The 5535-nt window shown below is 45.1% G+C and overlaps 1 non-coding gene across 1 annotated transcript; it reads left to right on the top strand.

Annotated features, from left to right (window-relative positions):
• The first annotated feature begins 1480 nt into the window (after window positions 1–1480).
• Window positions 1481–1587, top strand: LOC120362019 (U6 spliceosomal RNA). Its single transcript, XR_005578025.1, has one exon. It is a non-coding gene; the product is annotated as a U6 spliceosomal RNA (small nuclear RNA).
• The last annotated feature ends 3948 nt before the right edge of the window (window positions 1588–5535 follow it).

Here is a 5535-nt window from a genome sequence, read left to right as displayed (position 1 = left end):
TGAACCTCAGAGGCAAAGGTTGGAGTCAGCCAAGATCACATCACTGCACTCCAACCAGGGCACCAAGAGCAAAACTCTGTCTCAAAAAATAAATAAATTATACACACATATATATATATATATATATATATATATATATATATATATATATAATTTATTTATACACACACACACATACACTTGTAAGGTTATAGAGCAAAATGACAATGATTTGAGTGATGGGATTACTAGTAATTTTGATTGCTTTCTTTTTTTTTGGTTTTTGTTTTCTATGACACTATTATTGCTTTAACTAAGGTTATTTTAAAATCGTTATCTTCTCTAGCTCCTTCTAGATATGCATGTTTAAGCCTTAAACTCTTCTTTTTACCTTTGTGTCCCAAACTGTACCCTGACAGTGCTTAGCTACAATCCCAGGTTTACAAGAAGTACTGAGCTCAAACCAGCAAACATGGGTGGGCTCTACTCAGGGTCCTGACTTAAGGTCACCCAACGCCAATGGAGGAGACAGGTTCCTTATAAAGAGTGCAATCCAAGCCAAACTGACATAAGTGCTCTATAAATGTGTAACCAGGATGCAGGACTCAAAGGCAAGTCCCAAGCCAGGAGGAATGCACAGAACCCTCCGAAACCAAGTGACACTGGAAAATGAAAAGGTCTCCCCTGGCGGTGAATGAGATGACAAAATGCTGTAGAGACAATGGGAACATAAGCACTGAGTTCTTAATGTATGTGGCATATTTGGGAAAAATAAAAGTTTTGAGTCTGAGTGTCAAGTATGAGGATAAAACGCATGTCAAGTATGAAGATAAAAATAAATCTGGGGAAGTTCCAACCCTTATTGTACCTTTGTGTGAAGCAGAGAAAAGTACCTCCTTTTCTGAGAAGACTCAAACTCCACCCAGGTCATAGAACTGACTTAATAATAGGAGGATGGGTTGGGTTTTAGTTGCCACTTAACAGTTGGACACATTCCTGCAGTGTACAACCTGAACAACAGTTCCTACGATAATGCTGTGAGGTAAGGATACAGAGATCAAAGAAGGTAAATAATTTGCCCATATTTGGAGCAAGGACATGCACCCAGAGTGAAGACTCTGAAGCGATGAATATGGACATGATTCTATGGGCTGTGGGAACCATTGATTGTTATTAAGGAGGAAATTAAATTGAGTGCACTAAGATGAGAGCAAACATGGCGAATAATTAGGAAGCTATTGTAATGCTCCTGGTAAGAGATGATGAGGCCTGAATTGGGACAGTGATAGTGACAATGAAAGAAGTGAACTAGTGTGATGGATATTTTGTAGGTACTATGAGTGAATTTGCAGGTGTTGTGAAGTGAGGCAGAGTGAAGAGAAGGACTGGCTTGATATGGGTCTTGAAGCCATCAGCATTTGCTGATAGTTGAAGTTATGGGAATCCATGAGAGTCCCTAGGAAGAGGAGGAAAGAAAGATCTTTAGAAAATGCCTACATTTGTGCTCGCTTCGGCAGCACATATACGAAAATTGGAATGGTACAGAGAAGATTAGCATGGCCCCTGCGCAAGGATGACACGCAAATTAGTGAAAATGCCTACATTTAAGAAGAATCAGTGAATGAACCCAAAAATAGCAATCAGAGTGATGGGAGGGACACAAAGAAGAAAGTAGGTGTCATGGAGGCCAAAAGTAGTGTCAAAGAGGAAGTGGTCAAAGTGTCAAATGGTACCAGCATCGAACAGATGACAGCTGAGAAGATTCCATTAGCAAGTCAGTTGGAGGGCAATCCATTACCTTCAATGAGCAGTTCAGGAGTATTGCAGAGAAATCAAGCCCTAAGGCTCCAAGGGGGAGGTGTGTGGTGGGGGTGTCGAAGGCCAGACTAGAGCTCTTTTGTAAGAATTTGGGCAGAGAAAGGAAGGAGAGAGGTAGGGCAGCAGTTTCATAGGAAAGTGATGAGGGCAGGCTTCAGTTATAAGGGCATGTATGTCTAGAACATGCTCAGTGAGCGATGTCACTATCTGAAGCTGATAGATACAGACGTCAGAACTGAGACATAGAAGAATCCTTTGAAAGGTGAGACTGTATTGGGAGCTCGGAGGATTGAGAGATCAAACCTAGAACACAAGTGGAGGGGCTGAGCCTGGAAAAGAGTCATGCTTTTCCTAGGGAGGAGGAGAGGGGAGGAGGGAGGAGATGGGTGAACGTTCTGGGAAATGTTGAGTTGTGCAAGAGAGCTGGTGATGGTGTACCAGCAAGAGTCCATTTTGTCATTGGTTATGAAATAAAAGCAGTGTCGTATAGCAATGGACATGATGATATGTTTTCACATCTGAGCCAAATAGAACATCTGAAAACATGCGTTGGAATGGAAAGGAAAGAAGCTTTGGGTGAGTAGAAGGGTCAATCAGAAGTATGGCATGCACTCTGACTGCAGTTCGATAAATTGAGCTTGTTAGATTTATGAGGAGAAAAGTCATCTTTATCTTGTTCACCATTCCATTCCCATGATATACACAGTGCCTGGCCAGAGCAGATGCTCAAAAATATTTGTTTAATGGATGCCTTCTGTAATTGTGGTAATCAGTAAAATGAGGTTAATTTTACCAGCACATATTCAGTAGCCAATGGAGAAAACAAAATTAGGGAAAGAGCAGACTTGGGGGCCACTGCAAAGGCAGGGTCATTTTGCTGTTGATGCTGATTAACTTCCCCCCTGTCACTCTCAAGTGATAAAAAGAGGGAGATATGTCACTCTGGTTTCAAAGACATTTTCCACTTCAGCCCTTTTATCAGTTGCCTGTTCTCAAACCTGTCCACCATTGCAATCCATCTACGCACAATTTCTGTTACTTGGGGATGCATGACCAGCACAGATTACCTTAGGCTGGGATGAAGCATGGGCAGGGGACCTCCCGTCAGCTCAGCAGACCTGTGAAGCCATCCACAGCCCCCAGTCCTGGGATTGCTCTTCATTAGGGGCTGCAGTTCCTTGCCCTTGACTATCCTCTTTGCAAATAAGATTTTAGTTCACCTTTAATTTCTCTCCTATAATTCCTTACCTATCTATTCCCTTTGGCATAATCTTGGCTCCTCCACTCAACCCCCATTTCTCTTCTGGTCTTTGAAGCATGAAGACTTTTCCCTCGCCTGGGATCTACATCTGACTTTGGCTTCTGGTTGAAACATTTGCCCCAGGAACCCATGGCTTCACCAAGGTAGCTGATGTTCCCTTGAGCTCACCTTACATGAAAATGTGTGAATCTCATTTCCATAAGGGGTATTCTCACCCTTGTTCACTTTTCCTGTGCTGAGTTACACATTTCCAAAATGACTTTTGGGGCATTATCCCCCTGATTGAGTTTCCTGGGAGGCCCCACTGATGCTCTTCTAGGAAGCTAGTGATTCTCCCAGCCCCTTTTCTTGACAATGTCAGCCTGGCTGTCTCACTCACACTTCCACCCCCAGCCCTCTGCATACTTTTGAACTCCTTTCAGGTCATCAGATTTTCTGGCCCATCTTGAAGCCTACATTTCAGAATTTCTGATGTATCTTAGAATGGAAAAAAAATTGCTTATTTTTCTACTTGTTTTTCTGAAAAGCAATTATTATACATAGATGATGGTACCCACAAATGACAATGTCCAACACAAAGACACATGGAAGAATTTCTCCATATTTGAGGTCAGAGTGTCTTGCAATTTTAATAAGGAGGCTGGTGGCTTCCTTCCAGGTGGTGGAAGCTCATTTCTTGGGTCATGTCATTTACCCTTTGAGTTTTTTTCCTCTCCTAGTTCCATAAAGCAGCAGGCTAGAGAGAAGAGATTCACGTAGTTGATGAAGACACTACATTTTATGGTGCTGCTAGGTATGAGAGTTTGTGTAGCTCGGTCAGAATAAGGTGAATTGCAACAAGGAAACCACAGACATGTGGCTTGTAGTGTTGTGTTAGTGGAAACTCAAAACGTTGAAAGAACATTCATTGCCTGTCCTCATGGTGGACTTAAAATCCACATCTCTGTATGGTACGTAAATGTAGACACCCCCCCAACCCCATGACCATGGTCCTCCTTGTCACAAATAAGACCGGGGAGGCACTGTTGCCAGTGGGAGAGGCCAGTATGTGACCCCAGTTCTTCCCACATTGTGACACAGAGACCCCTGTCTGTGTTAATCCACTCAGGCTGCCATAACAAAATACCGCGGTTTTCTCCTCTGCACTTGCTCACCCAACCATCTCGCATATATAAGCTCCTTAGGCTTTCTTATGCTGGTTTCACAACCTGAGTTCCACTTTCTAATTGGCCTTTTGGGCTGGGGAACCAGGTCAGGACTGCTAATGGCGCAACTGCCTTGAAGACATCATGGGAAGCTGCATTTGGGAATGATCCCTGAATGCCTCCCCTGTGGCCCTGATGGTTCCCTGCACCACGTGTGGAGCAGTCTTTATAGGCCCTCCAGCCTCCTGAGCTCCTTGGCTCCAGAGCAACTGAGGCCAGCATAGTCAGAAGAAAAACCTCTTCCCAGGCCTGCTGACCTCCATTCACAGGGGCATGGAGGATCCCTTGGGCTTGGAGTAAGATGGTCGTTCCTGCCTCCATGCCTTCTATGAGGGATCTGGTTCCCGCTCTCCTTCCCCTGCTCTCACAGCCTTACTACCATGCTCTTCCTTGAGACCTCAAGTCTAAGCCTATGATTGCTTTTATCCCTGGAATGCCATGCACCTCCAGATTACCCCTCATCCCCTACTTGCTACATTACCCTGCTCTCAAAATCTCCATAACACTCTAGAAATACTCAATTCCATTTCTGTCCTCCCCTCCATCCTTCTCAGAAACCTTCCCCAGTTTCTCAAGAACTCACCCTGGTAAAGTCCCCTGCGTCTCACACTCTTCTGTGCCCAGTTTCCCTTTCGCTGGGTCTTCCCTGAGTGCTGTGCCCTGCTGCCCTCTCAGGAGGGTTTTTCTGCACAGTCCTCCAATCGAGGGGGCTGGAGGTGCCACTGGTGTTTTCCCTACTGCTTCTGGTCACAGCTGAGTCTCCTGGCATCGAGCAGCAGCACTCCCACCCCATTCACCCAGTGTCACTTCTCCTCTTCAGCTCTCAAAGGCTCTGGTCCTGAGTCACAGCCACTCCACTTGACATTCATCCTGCTTGTCAACTTCAGAAGCCACACAGATGATCCCCTCCACGTGACCATTGTGATCTCCTGTGCCCTCTGCTAGTAATCTCACCCAGCATTCAGTCCCAGGCAGGCCCTGGACCTCCACAACACTGATGACCGCAACCCTGGCCATCGTCTCAGCCTCCAGCCTTGTTCTCTTCTACCTCTGCCTCTTTCCTTCCTGCCCCTTTCTTCTGCTACCTCAACTCCAACAGTCAACATAAAATCCTTTGACCCACACATCTCTTCATTATGCTTCCTTCCTTCATGCTTTCAAGTGAAATTCCACCCTCTTAACCCACCTTGCACACAACCCCAACTCCCTCACTCCTCTTTTGCTTTCTGCTGTCCCTGACTGATATCTCACCTGGTGATACCCAACTCCTGC

Source organism: Saimiri boliviensis, chromosome 1, assembly GCF_048565385.1.
Source record: "Saimiri boliviensis isolate mSaiBol1 chromosome 1, mSaiBol1.pri, whole genome shotgun sequence".
Taxonomy (NCBI): domain Eukaryota; kingdom Metazoa; phylum Chordata; class Mammalia; order Primates; family Cebidae; genus Saimiri; species Saimiri boliviensis.
The sequence above is the reverse complement of the archived record's forward strand: the minus strand, read 5'-3'. Positions and strand labels throughout refer to the sequence as shown.